The sequence below is a fragment of the Phascolarctos cinereus genome, unplaced genomic scaffold, assembly GCF_003287225.1.
Source record: "Phascolarctos cinereus isolate Bilbo 61053 unplaced genomic scaffold, phaCin_HiC Scaffold_726;HRSCAF=1367, whole genome shotgun sequence".
NCBI classification, from domain to species: Eukaryota; Metazoa; Chordata; class Mammalia; order Diprotodontia; family Phascolarctidae; genus Phascolarctos; species Phascolarctos cinereus.
The window spans coordinates 358,761,468-358,783,847 of record NW_027556098.1 but is presented as its reverse complement, the minus strand read 5'-3'; the positions used below and the strand labels follow the sequence as shown (position 1 = coordinate 358,783,847).

The 22,380-nt window shown below is 44.4% G+C and overlaps 1 protein-coding gene across 1 annotated transcript in view; it reads left to right on the top strand.

Moving 5' to 3' along the window:
* GRIK3 (glutamate ionotropic receptor kainate type subunit 3) overlaps positions 1–22,380 on the top strand; it is a 311,709-nt gene that overhangs the window by 48,931 nt on the left and 240,398 nt on the right.

The following is a 22,380-nucleotide window of genomic DNA, read 5'->3' as shown; positions in this document are numbered from 1 at the left end:
TTTTCTCTTCAGCCCATTCAAGACAGGCTGGGTTTTCAGAAAGAATTTTACTAGGGCATAAGGGAAAGAAAGTTTGAAAGAAAGAGCAAGCTGTCAGAGCCCAGAAATGATGAGTCATGGAGCTTTAGGCCCAGCCGAAGATCCCCTTGACCTTGCCATGGGGGCTGGCACAGCCTCTAGAGCTCTTGGTCTCCAATCTTACCTGACCCTTGCCCTGACGTTTCTCAGCAGTTACCACACAAAATGTTCTGTTCTATTGCCTTTTGCTGTAGCCAGCATTGAGGTCTGGCCTCTCCCACAGCCACTGCCAGGACCCCTGGAAAAGCTGGGATCTCTCTGCCCCCTATAATTCTATAATTCCCAGAGTCCAGGCCCTTTGTTTCCCATCCCCTCATGCTCCTTCCACCAAGCTCCACTTTCTGGGAACTTCCACTAAACCTTAGTTCTTGGACAGTTGTCAAGACTGAGTGTTGGGATACCCAATGGGTCCAATCACCATTCCTACCATTCTCATTCAACTGCCAATCCTACCCTTCTACCCTGCTCTCAGGGTGCTGGTTCAGGCCACCTGGAGCTAGAGTCAAAGAATTATAAGATCATAGTTAGACCTGGGAGGAGCTTCAGAAGCCATCTAATAGAACCCCCTCATTTTTATAGATGAAGGAACCAAGGCCAAGAGGGTTAAGTGACTCGTGCAACATCACACAAGTAATAAGTAGCAGAGCTGGGATTTGAACCAAGTTCCTTTGGGACCTCTGACTCCAAATCTGAAGCTCTTTTTCTACATTGCCTCAAATTTTTACCCATATCAGACACATCTTATGCATATTGTGTCAAAGACAAGTTCCACCAATGCTAACAGAAAGGGCAGTCATTTAATTCATTCATCGAAAAACATTCAATAAATGTAGCAGGGAGAGTACTGAATTTTGAATTAGAAGGTCTGAATTCAAACTTAGGTTCTGATACCTGGTCCTTGTTGACCTTGGGCAGGTCGCTTCTCCTTGCTCCCAGAGGGCAGTGATTGTGTCTGTTTTTGTACCACCAGCATTTAGCACGGTACCTGATACATAGTAAACATATAATAGATATTTGTTGACTCGTTGACCTTAGTACATAGAATATAAGATCCTAGAGTGACCTTAGAATATTGACAGAATATTAGAGCTGACAAAAGCCCTAGAACATAGAATGTCAGAACTAGGCAGTCCCTTAGAATGTGGAATATCAGTGCTAGGAGAGATCTTGGAACATAGAATGTCGGAGTTGGGAAATCCCTTCTAACCTCTTTGGGCCTCAGTTTCCTGTTATGTGCTAGGTAGCACAGTAGATAGAGCACTGGTCTTGGACTCAACTAATTTCCCTGATTTCAAATCTGGGCTCAAACACTTATTAGCTGTGTGGGCAGTCACTTAACCCTGCTTGCCTCAGTTTCCTCATCTGTCAAATGAGTTGGAAAAGGAAATGACAAACCACTCCAGTATCTTTGCCAAGAAAACCCCAAATGCGGTTTGGATTTGACTGAAATGACTCAACAACAAAATTCCTCTTCTATAAAATGAGAGAAAGATTAAACTCTGGTCTCTCAGACCTCTTCTAGCTCTGGGTTTCTTTGGGCCTGTGTTTCTATAAATAAAGCAGGTATCCAGATTGGACTCTAGATAGTTCCTTCATTTGTTGCTCTACTGGACTGGTAACCTCCATGGCTTGCTTGGCCACGCTGTCTGGTCAAGGGGAATGGGTTGCCTTGGGAGGTAGTGAGTTTCCAGGCATTGTTTAAGCAAGACCTTTTATTAAGGTAGGGGGTAGTTTTCTTCTCATTTGAGGGTGGGACTGTATGATCCCTGAAGTCCCTTTCAGCTGTAAGATTCCATGATCGGGTACGGTTCCTTGTCCTCTGTCAGAAACCAATTTCTACTTTAAGGAAGAATGGCATCAGAAATAACCTGTTGGCCCCAGGACCCCTCTCTATGAGAGCCTGGCACAAGCAGGTATGGGAGGACAAACCAGCTTGCCAACCTATTCCACACTAGAGCTGGTCTGTGTTGGCAGAAGCCCCATGAACAGGAGCTCCTTAAAGGGGATCCTTCAAAGTGACAAAAGTCAGAAGCAGCCAGCTTGTCACACCCTCATTATCCTGGCAGACTGGAGGTGAGTCAGAGGGTGATGGGACAGGGGAAAAGGCATGCCTCCCCATTAGCCCCCTGTAGTCACTTATTCATTAGGGCTCAGGAGAGGGAAATAAACAATGTGCTCCTTTGCTGAATGAATGGAGAGAGCAGGGAGACAGCTGACTGATCAAAGGTGAGCCTGTGTGCTTCTCTCCCTGTCTCTCCCCTCCATCACCCAGACCAGGACATAGCCTCTGCTTGGGCTTGGATAATAACACTCTTTAGGTGGGAAGGGAAAGAAGCTGGCATTGGGGGCAGGTGAGGGCTTCTATATAGAGGGCTTCTTGTATGCAGAGGGGCCAAGCTGGAACAGACCCTAGGATGTCAGAGCTTGGAGGGCCTTTAAGACATGGAATTTAGAACAGGGAATGGCAGAGCTGGAGGGCAGATGTAATATAATAAAAGCATCTTTCCCCCTCACAATTTGGCTCTTTCTTACCTTTCTGGTCCTCTTATACTTTATTCTCCTCCATATTTTTTTTTGCAGTCCAATGACAACTGGCCTCCTTGCTCTTCTTCATCTAAGACATTTTCATTAGCGTTCCTCCATTCCTGAAATGATCTCCCTCTTCACCTCTGCCTCAAGTCTTCCCCAGCTTCCTTCAAGATTCAGCTCAAATCTTGTCTTTGCTAAGAAGCCTTTCCCAGTCCCCAATGTTAGTGCCTGTCCTCTGAGATTAGCTCCAATCTACCATGCATATATCTTATATGTACAGAGTTGCTTGTATCTTGTCTCCACCCATTGGAATGGCAGCTCCTTGAGGTCAGTGATTGCTTGTGCCTGTCTTTGTATCTACAGCACTCAAGGTAATGTCTGGCATATAGTAAACACATAGTAAATGCTTGTTGACTTGTTGATTTTCATATATAGAATATAAGATCCTAGAGGGACCTTAGAACATTGATGGAATACTAGAGTTGACAAGAACCCTTGAATATAGATCTGGGAGGTCCATTAGAAGATCGATTGAAAAAAAAAAAAGAACTCAGTGTCAGAACTGGCATGGACCTTAGAACATACAATGCCAATGCTGAGGTCCCTTAGGACACAGTATGTCAGTGCTGGGAGGTCCCTAAAAAATGTGCAATTTCAGAGCTGAAAGGGATCTTAGAACATCAAATTTCAGAGTTGGGAGAGACCTGAGATCATAGAATGTCAGGGATGGAAGGGACCTTAAAACACAGAATGCTAGAGTTGGGGCTGGAACCTTAGAACACAGGATGCCAGTGCTAGAAGGGGCCTTAGAACATAGAATGTAAGAGCTAGGAAGTACCTTAGGACATAGAATATCAGTGCTGGGAGGTCCCTAAGGTTGTACGATGTCAGAGCTGATAGGGACCTTAGATCATAGAATTTCAGATCTGGGAGGGACCTTAGAACATGGAATGCCAGAGTTGGGAAGTCCCTTTGGATATAGAATGTCAGAATTGGGAGGGGCCTTAGAACACAGAATGTCAGAGGTAGGAGGGGCTTTAGCTCATAGAGTGTCAGAACTGAGAAAAGTCTTAGAACATAGAATGTCAGAACTGATAGGGACTCCAGAACAAAGAATGTCAAAGTTGGAATGGGCCTTAGAACATTGGACATTAGATGTGACCTTAGAACATACAATGTTACAATTGGAAGGGCCTGTAAAACATGTAAAGTCAGAGGATGTCCAAAATACAAGATGTAGGAGTTGAAAGGCCCTTTAGGACATTCAGTATCTCCAGCAGTGATGGCATATATCTATATGCCCTGCTACTGGGGGAGGCAGAGACTGGTGGATCCATTTAGCTCTGAAGCTCTGAACTATAGTAGAACTAAAGCCAATTGGGTCTATACTAAGTCTGGCACTAGTATGGTAAGTCCTCAAGAGTGGGGGAGGGGGCTCCACCAGGATGCTTAAGGAGAGGTGAACCCTGCCCAGGTTGAAAATGGAGCAGGTCAAAGTTTCCATGCCCAACCACAGTAGTATCATGCTAGTAGTGGTCACTACATTTCCAGCCTGTGTGAGATGGCAAGACTCAGTGTCTGGAAGAGAAATAAATTATCAAAGCTTGAACACAAAATATTAGAGACAGAGTGTCCCAGCAGCCTTCTGGACATGTTGCCCTAGGAGAAAAGTTGGGAGGGCACCTCCCCCATTCACCTCTGCCTCCTCATACCTCCAAGGAGCCCTGGGCTCCTTGCCAGTGCCTCTCAGACACAGAATTCTCCGGCAGGCCTTCCCTTTCCCCAGGGGACTCATGGCAGTCAAAGCTGCTTCCCAAGGCAGGCGTCTGGACTTCATTTAACTGTGTAACTCATTTCGCTTTGGAAGCATCTTTACTGAATTTAACAACTGCAACTGTTGGTTGTGAAGCTTTACAGCCTTAAAAAAATGTTTTTTAATAATCCCCAGGTGCTTAGCTAACATACAATAGCTTGGCTTGTTACAGCTCAATTAAATCCTTATTTGAGACGCTTAATTAAAAGAGTGAACATGGCAAGCCATAAAGCTCCTTCCTTTCCAGTCGTCAGCCACATGTGCTTTTCTGAATCCCCCCACCCCCCCAGGTTCAAGCCATGCCTATGGGGTGGATATTTGCCTCCTCCAGCCTTCAAGAGTTAGCATGAGACCATGGGAAGAGCACCAGACTGAAGAGTCCAAGGACCTGGCTTTGAGTCCTAGCTCAGAAACTTACTAGCTATGTGACTGCGAGGAAGTCTCCATGAGCATCAGTTCTGTGATGTTTCAGGACCCCTAGATCACCTTTGGGTGGGTACTTCTTCTGTCCATGCAGATCCCTAACCTTCTCTATAACCTGTTGTAGACTTTCTTTATGTGTAGCCACTTGGTGGCCAAGCAACTCGTGAATAGCTTCTCTGAATTTAGCTGGACAGTTCCTTGGATGGAAAATAGCTGGCCAGCTCTCAAAATCTTGAGATTCCATTCAGTTCAGTAGAAAGAGTCAGGATAAGGAGTCTAATGAGCTGGATTTGGATCCTGCCGCTGCTGGTTACTATCTTGGACAAGTCACTTCACCAACCTGGGCCTCAGTTTCCTCATCAATAAAATGGGGAGGAGGGTTTGGACAGGATGACCTTTTAAGGCCTCTTCCAGCTCCACATCTGCAATCCCATCTTTTCAGTCGTGTCTGATTCTTCATAACCCCATTTCGGGTTTTCTTAGCAAAGATACTGGACTGATTTTCTGTTTCTTTCTTAAGCTTATTTTACAGATGAGGAAACTGAGGCAAACAGGGTTAAGTGACTTACCCAGGGTCACACAGCTAGTAAATGTCTGAGGCCAGATTTGAGTCTTTCTGACTCCAGGCCTAGAACTCTATGCACTATGGTGCCACCTAGCTGCTCCACCCATTTTAGTAGGACCTGGCAGAGTGGACATTCCACTTTCATAGGAAGCTAGGTGGCACAGTGCATAGAGAGCTGAATCTGCCTATCCAGAAGACCTAACTTTGAATCCTGTCTCAGGTACTTATTAGCTATGTAACCCTGAGCAGGTATTTGCTTCTCTAGGCCTCAGTTTCCTCCTCTATAAAATAGGGATGATAATAGCACCTACCTCCCAAGGCTATTCTGAGGATCAAAGGAGACAATTTTTGTACAACACTTGGCAAAGCTTAAATCTGTAAATACTAGCTACTACTGTTAGGCCTGAGAGCCTCGAGTCACCTTCAGGCCATTATGAGGCATCAAAGATATGTCATGTATAAAATGAGGGGTAATAATGCTTGATAAAGCGCAAGCTCTCAGGGATGCTGTGAGGATAGTAAAACAAAGTTCTAGGGAAATATAAGTTGCCATTAATATTGGATGATTTTGGCTTCTTCTCTGCTAGGTTTCCAGAATCCTTAAATCTATGTCTTATTTAAGCTGTGTGATCATGAGCAAGTCAAGCAAACTCTCTGAGCCTCAGACAATTCTCAAAGATAATATAAAAGTCCTATACAGTTTGTCCCTGGTATGTCTTATTTAAACTTTGTCTCTCTCAAGCGCCTAACTGCTCTGCACACAGTAGGTAGTTAATGAACTTTTATTGAATGGTTTTTAATTGAATTTGATGCTGCCATGAGCACCTTGGATGAAGCTCCTTGGAATCTTCTCTCAGATCTTCCAAGAAGGAAGTCCTGTCTTACTTCTCTTTGATGTCCCTGAATCCTGTAGGACGCACAAGACAAAGAGTTGTAAGGAGGACTTTTTGCAGCAGCAGGTGACACAATGCCAGGAAGGATAACTAATTTACTGAATGACAGAAATAGCACTGAAAGTGATTATGATGGGCTAAGTTAATGGACCAAGAAGATGAACAGTAACAAGTATAAATGTATAGTACTGCACTTGGGTACAAAAAATCAATTGCATATATATGGGGGGGGGGAAGATGTAGATAGATGGTTGTTCAGGTGAAAAGGGGATGGGATTGTCTTAATAATTGGATGGTGAGTAAACAGTGTTTCACAGCAGTCCCCAAAGTTAGTAGAATATAAAGTTGTGTTATAATAGAAATAATGTCCAGAGTAATGGAAGTGATCATCCTGCCCTGATCAGACCACATCTTTAGTATTTTATTCAGCTCTGAGATCACATTTTTGGCAATGATGTTGACAGACAATTGTAAGATCTCTTTCAACCCTAGGTCTATGATCCTATTAATGTGATTGCCATTGTGAGGGGACTTAAAATCGTATCCCACAAAGATCAATTGAAGAAATAGGAGCTGTTTAACCTGCAGATGAGAAGAGTTGATAGTATGGGTTGGGGAGAAGACTGGGCAAAATCTTTGCCTTTGAATATTGGAAGAGCTATAATAAAGAGTCTAGACATTGTGTGTGTGTGTGTGTGTGTGTGTGTGTGTGTGTGAGAGAGAGAGAGAGAGAGAGAGAGAGAGAGAGAGAGAGAGACTACTTACCTAAGGTGACTCTACCATTAGTAGATAGAAGTTACAGAGAGCAGACACTGGCTTAACATAAGAAAGAACTTTCTAGCAATTAGGACTAGCTAACAATGGAATATGTTGCATTGACAGGTAGTGAGTTCTCCATCAGTGGAAAGAGGTTGGGTGATCATCTTTTAGGGATGTTATAAAGGGAATTCTTACAAAATGGTGGAAAGTTGAATTTCATGCTCTCTGAGGTCCCTTGTAGCTCTATCATTTGAAGATCTTTTTATTCTAAACCCCCCAAGGAAGGCGTAGAGGAAGAGAGAAACCAAGTCATTTTAGGTCACTTGAGCATTTCATCTCTAAGTCTAACTGCACAATACTGCCACTTTCCCTCAGATGATTGAGGGCTACCATGCTGAGGATAGAGGGAGAGAGGGACAGAACCCCTGAGCCCACCTTGTGACAACAAAGATGTCCATCCTAATATCTATTTCCTTGGGCCAAACAGCTTCTAAACTCTCTTGGGCCTTAAGGAATCTGTCATTTGAAAGTCAGTGTTAGAGGGCAAGGGTCTTGGAGGCAGGTAGATAGAATGAGGAAGAACCATAGAATGGCAGATTTGGAACTGGTAGGAACCATAGAGGGCATCTAGCCCAATGCCTTCATTTCACAGATGAGGAAACAGAGACCAGAGAAGCTGTGACTTGCCCAAGTAAGTTACACAGGCAATATATAGCAGAGCCAGGATTCAAACTCAGGCCTTTGATTCCAAATCCAAAATTTCATGGTACTATGTTATCTCTGGAGACTGGAAAGCAACTGGATCCTGGCATCATTGTCTCTGTTGCCTTGGCCAATGACCACCAAAGAGACATAGTCAACCTTTCTGCCTGCTATCAGCTTAGGCTTGGACTCTGATCTCTTGTGGTGGGGTGAGCTAAAGGACACACTAGACAGATATCTAAGTTCAGTGTCAGTATGGGGAGGGGGGGGATGATCTGTTGTCCTGTTTCCTTAGGTTGGCATCTGGAAGGACTGTGACTCTGCTGGGGGTGAGGCCTAAAGCAGACTGAGTTGACTCTCCAAGTGCCCCATTAGCAAATTGAACAGGGTATTTCATAAACAATCCCTGGTTGCTTCATCCTGATGGGACAGTAGTATCTCATTTGCTGCCCAGATCCACTGTGAGGATGAGCAGGGAGAGTGCCAGAGGTTGCCAAGCAGAACAGCTGATGACAAGATGAAAAAGAAAAGAGAAGCAGAGTGTCAGTAGCCTTCCCAGGATGGGCAAGGACAGACCAGGACAGCCCAGCCTGGGGATGGGACAGAGACACAAGCCCGCCTGTTGGAAAAGAGCTGGAAGGGGCCTCAGAGGCCATGCAGTCTAACCCTTTCATTTTACAAGTGAGGAAACTGAGGCCCAGAGAGATGATAGGATTTTAGATTTCATGCTGGAAGGGAGCTCAGAGACCATCCAGTCCAACCTTTTTATTTTACAAGTGAGGAAACTGAGGCCCAGAGATGTTAAATTCCTTGCCCAAGTTTCCACAGGTAGTAAGTGTCAGAGCCTGGATTTAAAGCCTGGTCCTCTGATTCCAAGTCTGATACTTCTGTCCATGGCCCTCTTCTGACTTATCTAGGCACCCACAAACCAGTGCTCACATACAACACACACACACACACACACTCACACACATGCACTCATGCAATCACATACTCATGCTAACATGCACACTAGTATGTATACACACACTGACATCCTAAGAGAGTCGAACCCTTGTGACATGCAAGTCTTTGTTTTCTGGGCCAAGGACTGTTGAAGATAGTGTAGGCAACTCCAAAGGATGTCTGAGGTCTTTTTTAGCTCCTGATGGTGATGGTTTCCTACACGCACAGACAGACACACATGCATGCCTGGAGACACATGCATAGAAACATCAGTACACACATATATGCACACGTGAATATTCCTGTAAGTGGTAAGCTTCTCTCCTCTTGGTGTGCTGTGCCCTTTGCACGTGGGAGTAATTCTCTACACTGGGGGGGGGGGTCAAATATACACCAATAGGGGCCCACAACACTCTGAACCAGATTAAAATGTAATTGGGAAATATTTAACAAGATTAAAAAAAACACAATAAAACATAGATAACATTATGTTTCAAAGCTAAGTTAATATGAATCCCCTGGGGATCCTTACATATATAGAGATTGGTGGCCCCCATTTCTGCTTGAGTTTGACACCACTGCTCTACATGGGATTTGTTCCCAATTGTTGAGAGGCTGAGAAGTATCCTCAGCAATCTTCTCTGTTTCTTCATCTGTGAAATGGGTAGGAAAACATTAGCATGGCCTGCCTGCTAGGGCTATTGAAAGGGAAAGCACTTTGTGAATCTTAACAGTTTCTATAAATGAGTTACTATTAATATTAAGGGTAGTATGTGCATTCTTACTCCCTAGACAAGAATAATAATAACCCCTAATTTGGAGGGGGAGGGTTATTTTGCAAAGTGCTTTCCTCACTAGAATCAAAGGTAGCATTTACATAGGACTTTAAGGTTATCAAAGGCTTTACATTTGAAATCTTATGTAACTTGCACAACCATTCTGTAAGGTAGGTGATACCGTTATCCCCATTTTACAGATGAGGTAACTAAGGTTGAAATGGTTAAATGATTTACCCAGGGTAGCATAGTTAGTGAGCAGCTGAGGCAGAATTTGAACCCAGGTCTTCCTGATTTTAAGTCCAGTGCTCTATAGACTATACCTCACAACAAAGCTGTGATTGAGTCTGTAGGAGAGGAACATGGGAGAACCTGTGATTTCAGTGCTATAGGGAACTCCTTGATGAGAAAACTCCTCTTACCAACACAGGTTGTCATCTTCTCTTCACCTTTTAGTCTCAGATATCTAGGGCACTGGGCAGGAAGGTGGCCGCAGAATGCTAGACCTGCAGGCAGAAAGACCTGAATTCAAATCCAGACTCAGACACTTACTAGCTGTGTGAACCTGGGCAAGTCACATAACCTGGTTTGCCTCAGTTTCCTCATCTATAAAATGAGCTGGAGAAGGAAATGGCAAACCACTCCAATATCGTTGCCAAGAAAACCCTAAATGGGGTCACAAAGAGTCGGACATGACTGAAAAATGACTAAACAACAGCAATAAATCTAGGACACTGAGAAGTTGCGTCTTACCCAAGGTCACACACTTGTTGCGTGTAAGAATCAAAACCTGAACCCAGATCTTCCTGCCTCTGAGGCTATAAATGTGTTATCATCCCCATTTAATTTTTTCCATTTTTTTTAACTTGTTATTTTCAGCTCCAAATTTTCTTCCCTCCACTCCTCCCTCACCCATTGAAAAGGCAAGAAATAAGATATCCATTACACACGTGAAGTCATGCAAAACGTATGTTCACATTAACCATGTTGCAAAAAATAAGCAAGAAAAACAAAGTGAAAAAATATGCTTCAGTCTGCACTGTGAGTTCATCAGTTCTCTCCAGAAGTAGATAGCATTTTTCATCACGGGTCCTTTGGAATTGTTGTGGATCATTGCATTTTACAGATGGGGAAACTGGGGATCAGAGAAAAAAATGGACTCATCTAAGGTCACACAGTACATTGTAAGTACTCGGCTTTTAAATTGAAGTGCCTGGAATTGAGGCTTATCCCATGCTTTCCGAGCCCAAGTCCTGGGCTCCATCTTGTGTATCACACTGACTCAATGATAAGTGAAGGGGGCTATGGGTACATGTGTGAGGGGGTCGGGTGGGACTGCTTTCTACATAGAATCATAGAAAGATGGATACCTGGATCCTCAAAAGCAAGCATTCTGCCTCCTATACTTCCTATCCCCCACCTCCCCACCTCTCACCACATATCCGCCCCCATAGTGTCCAGTCTGTAGTGCTAGAGGCCAAGTAGATGTGGACAAATTGGGCTGGGGTAAGGGTGCTGAGAAATTGAATGACCAGAATCAGGATCAAACCCCATGCACTTCCCTGAGTTCAGAGCTGACTCACGGACCTGAGGAAGCTGGAGACAGACCCAAGCTCTCGACCTGCTCCAGTGGGCCATGGCAGCCCCATGCCCACCCTCCCTCCCCTGTTCCACAGTGACAGGCAGGCGCCTGATGAATGATTCAGCCTGGCCTGAGTGTGGCCATCATTCAACTGCTCCTGGAAGCAGATGGCATGCAGCTTGCCTGGCAAGCCAAGCGAGGGCTTCCCTGGGGTGTGCCCGGATCCCGGGGGGGAGACTGGAGGGCTCTTGGGCACAAGCAGGGACAGCTGGAGAGGGAGGTGGGTCACCTCTATTGGCTCCTCTGTGGGAGGATCCAGGTATGAATGTAGCGGAAAGGGCATTCAGAAAATTGGAGTCAGAAGACCCTGGTTCTAGTGCCAGCTCAGCTATTCATTAAGAGTGTGACCTTGAGTAAGTCACTGGACCACCCTCTCCCCTCCTCCCAAACTAAAAGTTCCTCTTAAGTAAATGATGGGTCAAAGCACGGTGCTTCAGGAGACGGTCCTGAACTTGGGAATCAAAAGGCTAAAAAAGCCAGCCCGGAATAACATTTCTCCCTGAGCCTCAAATTTCCTCATTTTTACAATGAAAAATTTGTACTAGCCCATCTCTAAGGTCCCTCCCAGTTCTAAAATCTTGATATCCTACGATAAGTAGGTCCCTGCTTTCTGTGGGGTATTTACTGGAACCAGCTAGAACTCACGATGTTAAATGTTCAGGTGAGCATTTACACCTCAGGAATCCACAAAAGCTACAAATCAGGGCTTGACTATTGTTTTGTTGATTGTCTAGACTTAAGAAGGTGATGGAAAGAATGTTAATAATGCTGATTGGCTTAGATCCAGTTATTCAACATTTACCAGGAGGTTTACCTCAGGAGGCTGCTGAAACCTCCCTAGGGCAGATGATGGAGCTCATACCCCAGCCTTGCTTCCTGCTCTGAACATTCCAAGGTTCAGAAACCTCACCTCTAGCACCCACTGAAGACAGTTCTCAGGGGAGAAGCAGCTCCTATACCTTCAGGGACAACCACACCTATCCTGTAGAGGGAGCTCTAGGTCTAGATGGGCAGCTAGGTGTCACAGTAGATAGAGAACTAGACCTGGAGTCAGGAAAACTCATCTTCCCGAGTTCAAATCTGGCCTCAGATACTTACTAGTTCTGGCAAGTCCCTTAACCTTGTCTGCCTCAGTTTTCTCATCTGTAAAATGAGCTGGAAAAGGAAATGGCCAACCACTCAAGTATCTTTGCCAAGAAAACCCCAAATGGGGTCATGAAGAGTCATCCAGGAATGAAACAACTTAACAATAACAACAAAGTCTAGATGCACCTTCTTCCTTCAGGTAGAGTGAGGTTTTTCCAAATGAAAAATTGTCCTTGCTTAGAATTATAGGAACATGAGATCTGGAGTTGGAAGGAACCTTAGAAAACACCAGACTGTAGATCTAGAGTTGAAAGGACCTCAGAAGTCACTGATTCCAAGCCCTCTCAGGGAAGTGAAGTCACTCTCCTTAGGTCACACAGGCAGTCACTGCCAGGCAGGATTTGAACCCATGCCCTCTATTTCCAAACTCTGTGGCTTTTCCCACTGTACCATGGCGACTGTGATCTACTCCACCCCACCCCACCCCCACTCTCGAGACTTAAAAATCAGCAAAACAGGATACAAGAATAGAATTAACCAACTCACAGAGCTTAGGCTTCTTATCCTAATAGGTTCCCCCCACAACTTATCAAACAATGCATTTGTTTATTATTATTATTACCTTTTGTTAATGATGATAATAATAACATAGCTCACTCTCTTCTCCTTGATACTCTCTTCTTTCTAGGTTTTCATATGATTCTCTTTTGTTTTCTCTTCTCCCTCTCTGACTCCTCTTCTCTTTCTCCTTCCACAGACCTTCAAGCAGATTATGCCCACTAACATCAGGTGCCCCGCCCCCCAAGGTTCTGTCCTAGGTTCTTCTCTTCAACCTCTATACTAGTTGACTTGGTGATCTTATGAACTCCCATAGATTCAACTATTATCTCTGGGCAGGTGATTTTCAGATCTATTTGTCCAGCCTGACTCTCTCTTCTGACCTCCATTCTCACAGCTCTGACTATTGGACATATCAATCAATCAGTAAACATTTATTAAACACCTACCATGTGCTAAGTGCTGAAGATACAAAAGGAGGTAAAAAAGACTGTTTCTGCCCTCAAAGAATTAACAATCTAATGGGGGAGACAATATGCTAACAAATGTATAGAAAGCAAACTATATAATAGATAAATAGGAATTAATTAATCAATTAACTAACTAATAATAGAAAGGTGCTGAAATTAAGAGGGGTTGAAGCAGGCTTCCAGTAAAAGCTGAGGTTTTGGTTGGGACTTAAAGCCAAGGAGGTCAATAGAAGGAGCTGAGGAAGGAGAGTGTTGCAGGCATGAGGAAAAACCAGAGAAAATGCCCAGGGCCAAGAGACAGAGGGGCTTGTTTATGGAACAGCCAGGAGGCCAGGGTCACTGGATCGAAGAGTACTTGGCAGAAAGTAAGGTGTAAGAAAACTGAAAAGACAGGAGAGAGTTAGATTGCAAAGGGCTTTGAATGCCAAACAGAGCGTTTTGTATTTGTTTCTGGAGATGATACGAAGCTACTGGTGTTTATTGAGTAGGGGGGAGATCTGGACTAACCTGTACCTTAGGAAAATCACTTTGGTGACTGAATGGAGGTTGGATCAGAGTGGGGAGAGACCTGAGGTAGGCAGATACACCAGCAACTAGTGCAGTAGTCTGACCATATCACCCATCCCCACCCCCATTCAATAAAATTGAGCGGTTTCCCATTATTGCAGGATCAAATATAAAATCTCCTGTTTGTCTTTTAAAGCCTTTCGTAACCTGGCCTCTTTGTATCCTTCCAGCCTTCTTACACTTTCCTCCTCCCCACATCCCCACCTCCCATCCACTGTTTGATCCAGGAACACAGGCCTCTGCTGTTCCTTGCACAAGACACTCCATCTTCCACTTCGGGGCATTTTCACTAGTTATTTCGTATGTCTAGATTGACTCTCCTGACTCTCTCTGTCTCTCTATCTGTCTCTCTCTGTGTCTCTCTCTCTGTCTCTCTGTCCCTCTATGCCTCTCTGTCTCTGTCCCTCTCTGTTTCTCTGTCTCTGTCTCTCTCTTTCTTCATCTCCACCTCCTGGCTTCCCTCAAATATCAGCTAACATCCAACCTTTTGTAGGAAGCCTTTTCTGATCCCCCTTAATGCTAGTGACATCCCTCTGCTGATTATTCTCAATTTATCTTGTATACGGTTTGTTTGTACATAGCGTATTATCTCCACCAACAAACTGAATTCCTTGAGAGCAAGGGCTGGTCTTTTTTTTTTATGTTGTTGTTTGTTTTTCTTTTTCATTCCCAGCACTTAGCATAGCATCTAGCACATAGTAGGGGCTTATTGAGTGCTTGTTGACATAATTTGACATAACAATACAATAATAGTAAATAATAAACATTCTCAGAACAACTGTCCCTCATGCCTAGACAACAACAGATACTTCTTGTGAATGAATTCCAGTAGATGGTCTAGAAACCATAGATATCCTGCCAAAGAAAGAGGACCTAGTTTTTTCATTTTCTTTCTTTTCTTTTTCTCATTTTGTACCTCTTGGTATTCAGTGTCTGCTTCCCTCTTCCCTCACCCTTTACAGAGAAGGCAGACCCCATTTGTCACCTCTCTGCCACCACTCAAACTTGTGGTCCAGTTTCATTACTGCTGGAGGGCAACCTCTTTCCTACCCTAAAGCGATTTCTTGAGGGAAAAAAATCTACCAGATAATGTATCCTGGGGAGATGCCAAAATATAGAGTCTCCTCATAGCCATGACTGGCAAAGCATTAGGGCCCTCAGTCTCTAGGCCTCCATGCTTCCTCCTCACCTCAATCCTGCCTCTATGCATTAGGAATTCAGATGTTTTTAAAATTACTGCATGAGAAGGGATCTCAAAAGTCACCTAGTCCAATCTAACCCTGATGGGGACTTCATGATAATTTGTCGGTGAGCCTCTATTTGAACACTTTTGCTAACAGGGAGCTCACTATCTATAATTGAAAGCTGAAAGGGACCTTAGAGATCTGATGATCTAGCCTGGGGGCCTCTTGATTTTTGGTGTATCATGAACCCCTTTGGCATTCACACTTTCTCAAAATAATATTTTATTGCTTCAATCATAATTGAAGCAAATGCTAAATTTCAGCTAAAATTTGAGTGAAAATAAAATGCAGTGTTTTCTAATCCAAGTATCACATGCAATCTTAATCTTGGGTTAACCCTGATCTAACCAATTCCCTTATTTTAGAGAGAGGGACACTGAAGTCCAGAAGGGTGAATTAACTGTTACGCAGTCCTAAGGCAGGGGGAGGTGGGGTAAAGGAGGTAGATTTGAACTCAGGTTTTTTTAACTCCAACTTGAGATTATTTTCTACTACACAGTGCTACCCTTTGGGTCCCACCACTCTATTCTTGGGTAGTTTTTATCATTAAGAAATTTTTCCTTGCTTTGAGCTGAAATGGTTCTTATTATTAGGAAAATCTTCCTTACTTTGAGCTGAAATCTGCCTCCCTGAAACTTCTCATTGGTCCTAGCTTTGACCTTGGAGAAAACATACAGAACAAATCTCATCCTTTACCCACAACAGCCAGTAAGACACGCCATGATATTGTGGTCATCCTGTGCCCTCCCCCACCATACTCTCAGCTTCTTCAGGCTAAATGTCCCAGTTCTCCAAAATAACCCTTGTAGGGAATGGTTCCCTAACCTTCTCTCTGTCTGGGTCACCCTCTTTTGAATTTTCTCCAGTTCATCAATGCCCTTCCTAAAATGTGGTACCCAGATTCAGGCACAGTGCTTTAGATTTGTTCCACCCAGAGCTGGGTGCAATGGGACATTCTCTCTGTTTTGAGTCCACTTGGGTTACGTATCTTGGATGTCAGATCACATTGTTGGCTCATATTATTTTTACTCCATTAAGAAGTGCCATCCCCTACACCCTGGCCCCTTTTTACATTGACTGACTCTATCTCCCTCCATCTTAAATATGCCTCCTTGGGATTTTTCAGTAACCAATCCTTCCCAAATTCCTCAGTCCAGCTGGTATTGTTTTAAATGGAAGACCCAGAGTTTTCTGTGTCAGGCCTAGAGAGACACGTAAGTCCCTGGGCTGTGACCTCCTCTGGACATCAATTTGGCCTTGGTTCTCTGGATTCTCTCTAGGGCTGGGGTCTCTGTGTTGTGGCTGATTGGAAGGGGATGAGGTGAAGTGAGCTCCAGCTCACTTGATGGGGGTTGGGGAGTGGGGCTGGCTGAACAGAAGCCTGGAGGAGTCCACAGATCTGAGCACCTGATATTGAGGGGGGAGTTAGCGGACATTCTTTTGCTGTGGCTGACCCAAAGCAATTAAGCAGCCAGGCCCCTGGGAGGAGCCTTCGCCAGCAATCAGAGGGTCACCTTGACCTCTTTGGAGCTAGTTCTCTTGCTCTTGCAAGTTGGTCTCCAAGGTACTTGTCTGCTGTTGTTGAAGGCCAACTTCTCTCCCTCCCTCCCTCCCTCTCTCTCTCTCTCTCCCTCTCTCTCTCTCTCCCTTCCTTTTTGTTCTCTGCACAGACACAATTTTTCCTTTGTTGACAGACACAACAGGGCAGGGAATGGCAGCAAGTTCTTACCCTTCGGAAGCCCAGGATCTGAGTCCTCCACTCCAGTGCCCTGCCAATTAGCCCAATTTGCCTGCTATGGCTTGAATGGCTTTCCAACATACACTTGAATTTCTGGGTGATTAATAGCACTTCAAATTCCATGTGTGTGTCGTATGTGTATTGTGTATATATACACACACATATTAGCACATACCCATATGTATACATGTGTATTTATATACATATACATATTCACATATATGTATTTGTATTCATTTAAGTGTGTATATACACATATATACAACCCATATGTAAGCATATAAGTATATATGTATGTATGTATGCATTCATACACGCATATGCATATATACATCTCTGTATCTCTGTATCTTTCTATCTATATCTCTCTCTATGTATATATATGTGTGTGTGTGTATATGTATACCTACACAAGTACCTGTGCGTGTTTATCTGGTTGGTTTGGGTTCAGACCTATGATTTCATCAATGTGGGGGAAATCCCAGGATGGAAACACTCTTTCCAGTTGTGTAGATCATGAACTACTTTTGTAACCTAGGTGTCCTTAGGGGATTGCTTGGGTACACTAAGAGGTGAGGTTGCAGAGGAGGATGTGGGCCTGGGGCAGTGCTTATGTCCACAGCTGGACTTGCCAGTTCTTGGGGGAGCTGAGTGTGGAGGTCTGAACCAGACCCTGCAGTCCTCTGAGTACCCCTGATTTGCCTGGATAATGTAATTAGCGTTATGTCAGAGGTAGGACTTCAAGCCACAACTTCCTGACTTCAAAGATAGTTCTCTCTAAACTACGATGTGGGCAGCTGGGTGGCTCAGTGGATAGAGCACCAGGCCTGGAGTCAGGAAGACCTGAGTTCAAATCATGCCTCAGATACTTTCAAGCTGTTTGACTCTTGGCAAGTGACTTCACTCTGTTTGCCTCAGTTACCTCATCTGTAAAATGAGCTGAAGAAGGAAATGGCAAATTATTTCAGTATTTTTGCCAAGAGAACCCCAAACAGGGTCATGAAGAGTCAGACATGACTGAAACGACAATAAAAAACTATGACACATTGCCTCTCATGTATTTTTATGCATCCCTGGCCAAAAGTTATTTCTGGGTGCTTCATGGTGAATACTAATCCTTGGTGTATGTTATATGTTTTCATCTATATGTGTTTGGTTTGGTATAGATTTGAGTTTACACATCTTCACATGTGTGTATCTTCAGTCTAATCAACATCCCAGCAAGTGAATGCTGCCTTGAAGTCCTGGGTGTATGTGTGGGGCATTCATAAGTGCACAAAACCTAATCAACTTTTTGGACAATATGTTTCATTTTATGTTCCTGTATGCATGTGATATACGTACATGTGTGCATTGTGTACATATATGTCTGCCTAGCCTAATCAACTTTTGAAGAAATGAGTTTGGTCATCCACTCCTTGTTTATGTGGACATGATAAATTCATGCACAACTGTTTCTTTGTGTGCATTCTTATGTGCATGTATGTGTACCCATCATAATTAAATTTCTGGGTAACAATTCCTTCTTTCACTCCTGTGTGTACACATATATTCAAATATGTGTGCATGTGTGTGTCTATGCGTGAATATATGTGTACTCAGTCTATGTTCTGGGCAATGTACCTCACCCCCGGTTCCTATGTGCATACGTGTATGCCAAGGCACAAGTTTTAGGATGTCGTGGAAATCGCCTTTCCCCCCTCCCATGCCTTCCAGCCCCCACGAATTTCAAACACTCCTTTGTCAGACGGGGCAAAGCCCTCCTCTCTCAGATGGCTGGTGCTCCATTCAGCCTCCCTGAAAAGGCATTTCAGTCACCGCAGCTGGGGAAGGGCTAATTACGGTTGGATTTGTCAAGGACTCTCTTGTCTGCCTTGGCCATCTGTGACATCGTGAATGCAAAGATCATTTGCAACATAGGCAGCTAATGTGAAGCCGAGTTGGAGAGCTTTGGATATTTATGGTAAATTATTTAACTTTATCGTTGGCTTTTATCGCCTCATTATTCTTCCTGTGAAGAATCTCCCATTTTCCGTGACTCGGCACTTTGGGGCAGTTTCACTCTGCAGAGCTCTAGGATGAAAGTTCTGGAAGATGGGGACAGGTCTTCCTGGAGGCTTCTGAAGGACCCGAGCTGTCAGCTCCCTGGGCCGGGTGACATCACTCATCCATCCTGCTCCTAGGCTCACACTTCTCTCCTGGCCACTCCAGGAAAGCTGAGTCTTTGATTTGAGTGGGGGCTGCCATACTCCCATTATGAGCTATGGAAGCTTAAAAACCTCAGCAAGAGAGGGGTTGTATCCAGAGTCAGGGAGGTGATAGTCTCACGGTCCTCCGGGCTGGTCAGTATTGTGTTCATTTCTGGGGGGAACACATTTTAGGAAGTGTTTTGGATGAGTGGTCCAAAAGCAATGGATGAGTCTCAAGCTCCTCCCTTATGAAGCTTTCCCTCCTTCAGACTCCTCAATTTCTGTTAATGGCACCACCATTCCCCACCCTAGTCCCGCCCCCACCCCAAGTCATCCAAGCTCAAAATCAAGAAGCAATGGAAAGGGTACTGAATGGGGTTGTTGTTGATTTTTCAATCGTGTCCGACTCTTTGTGACCCCATTTGAAGTTTTCTTGGCAGAGAGTGGTTTGCCATTTCCTTCTCCAGATCATTTTAGAGATGAGGAAACTGAGACAAACAGGGTGAAGTGACTTTCCTAAGGTCACATAGCTAGTGTCTGAGGCCAGATTTGACCTCAAGATGATGAGTTTTCCTGACTTCAGGCTGGGCACTATGCATTATGGTGCCACCTAGCTGCCACTGAATAGGGAAACTGGTTTCAAATCCTGCCTCTGTCATCTGTGTGAACTCAGGTAATCTTCCTAATACCAAAAATGTGACTTATTTACTCACTGAATTCTTCCAAACATTTATCAAGTCCCTACCACATTCAAGGCACTGGGAACATATAGATTATCAAAAGGCACTTCCCCTGTCCACAAAAAGCTTACCTTCTGTTAGAAGTACATTGCTTGGACAGAGATAATTACAATACGCAGGGTGAGGAGTGCTGCGGCAAAGGAGATACGTGGACCAAGAGCTTCAGGAAAATAAAAGTAAAGAAGACGCTTTCATTTAGGGGGCTAAGGGAAGGTTTCACAGTAGAACTTTCATGCATGATACAGTGGAAAGGGCACTGCGTCTGCCATCAGAGGACCTGGGTCATAATCCCACATCTTCCACTTACTGTCTATGACTTATGAAAGAAAGAAAGAACTGAGCTAAAAAGAAAGAAAAAGAAAAACCTTATTGACTTTTTTGTGCCTAATTATTTTGTTTTTACTTTTTTTAGTTTTCAACATTCTTTTTTTTATAAGATTTTGAGTTCCAAATTTTTCTCTTTTCCTTCCCCCTCCCCAAGACAGCAAGCAACCTGATATAGGTTTTACATGTACAATCATGTTAAATGTATTTCCACTTTAGTCACATTGTGAAAGAAGAATCAGAACAAAAGGGAAAAACCACGAGAAAGAAAAAAATGAAAAACAAAGAAAGTGAAAATAATATGCTTTGTTCTGCATTCAGACTCCAAAGTTCTTTCTGGGGTTGTGAATAGCATTTTCCATCATGAGTCGTTTGGAGATGTCTTAGATCATTGTATTGCTGAGAAGAGCTAAGTCTATCAAAGTTGGTCATCATACAATGTTGCTATTACTGTATACAATGTTCTTCTGGTTCTGCTCACTTCACTCAGCATCAGTTCATGGAAGTCTTTCCAAAACCTTATTGTCTTTAAGATTAAGTGCAAACCCTTTAGCCTGTTACTGAAGGCCTCTCACAGCCAAACTTTCCAGTTGTTTTTTTTCTTATTCCTCCCATTCATGCCCTTTCTGGGCCAATCAGATTGATCTACTAGCGGTTCCCTGAACTGGTTCTACCATCTCTGATCTTGAGGCTGTACTCTATGCCTTGATTGTACTCTCTCCTTGTCTCTTTCTGTTGAAATACTGTTTTAAAAGCTCAATTCAGAAGCCACCTCCTCCATGGAGTCTTCCCTGATTTGGCTTAAATTGCTCTCTCTCTTCTCAATTTTTACTGGAGCATGTTTTCCTTTCACAGAAAGTTCATTGAGTCCAACTCCTGCGCTTGACAGATGATTAAATTAAATCCCAAAGAAGGAAAAGTCCTCTTCTCCTCTCCACTCCTCTCTCCTCTTCCCTTGCCCTCTCCTCTTCTCCCTCTTCCTTTCTTTTTCTCCTCTCTCTTCTTTTCCCCTCCCCTTCTCTCCCTTATCTCTCCTCTCCTCCCCTTCTTTTCCCTCTCCTCTCTTCCCCTCCCTCCTCTCTTCATCCAGTCCTATCCTCTTCTCCTCCTCTTTCCTTTCTTTTCCTCCCTTCCCCTACCCTCTCCTTCTCCTCATTCCTTTCTTTTCCTCTCCCCTCCTCCTCTCCCCTTCTCCCTCCTGCACTCTTCTCCCCTCCCTCTTCTCCCCTCCCCTTTCCTCCTTTCTCTCTACCCTCTCTTCTCTTTCTCCCCCTCCCCTCTTTCCCTCTCTTCTCCTCTTTCCCTCTCCTCCCCTCCCCTCTTTTTCCCTCCTCTCTTCTTTTCCTCTTTCCCTCTCTCCTCTTGCACCCCCCTGCCTTAAAAGTCTAGAGGAGAGAAGCCATGGGAGAGAACTGGGAGCTGGGAAAAACTTCTGCCTCTTACTTGCCCCTGCTGAGCTCCCCTTCTCCCCGCCCCACCCCAGCCCCATTCCCTCAGGCTTAGACAAAGAGCAACTTTTCCAGGAAGGAGGAGGTGGGCCTGGGGCAGAGCTTAGGGCTGGAGCTGGACCTGCCTTACCTTGCAGGAGCCAGGTGCAATGCTGTGGGCCAGACCTGTAATCTTCTGAGTACCTCTGCTTTTCAGGGCTGGATCAGGGCTGGGCAGCGCTGGCTTGGGAAGGATCTGAGGTCTTGATTAATCTTATTCCATCTCTAAAAATCTATGACCTTAAACCCCACGACCACCCCCCCTTTGCCTTTTTTGTCCTTTGTGGGGGACTGAATGCCAGTGTGTCTGCCCTATACCCCACTCTTCCCTGACCTTCATTGAGAGCAGATGACAATTCCCACCCTGGAGTTTGTGGTGGCCAGGCTCCAGCCTGGGCTCACATAGTCCTGGGCATCATACAGGGCCTCTTCTGGCTTCCACTGATAGGCAGCAGCTGCCCCAAAGTGCTTTTTCTCCTTTTGGCATGGTGGTAGGGTCCGTAGAGGTCAGAAGACACTCCTATGTGTATATACATGTATGTGTGTGTATTGTGCACATGTGTGTGCCTGGGCAGTACCTAATATGTACACCTGCTGATTGGTATTCACATTATTAAATGTGCATGCCCATATTACACATGCATGGGTATGCATGTGAACCTGCATAGTTACATGAACATGAGACATATTTTATATGGGCATGTCTGCATGTACATATATCTATGTATTTAGAAACTACACCCCACCCCAAAAGTCCCCCATCTTTTGAAAAAAGCTTTTAAGGCAGTGAGTTTCCTTTGAGAACAGCAGCCTGGGTGGGGCAGGTATGGGGTTGGCCCAGGGGGGGCCAGA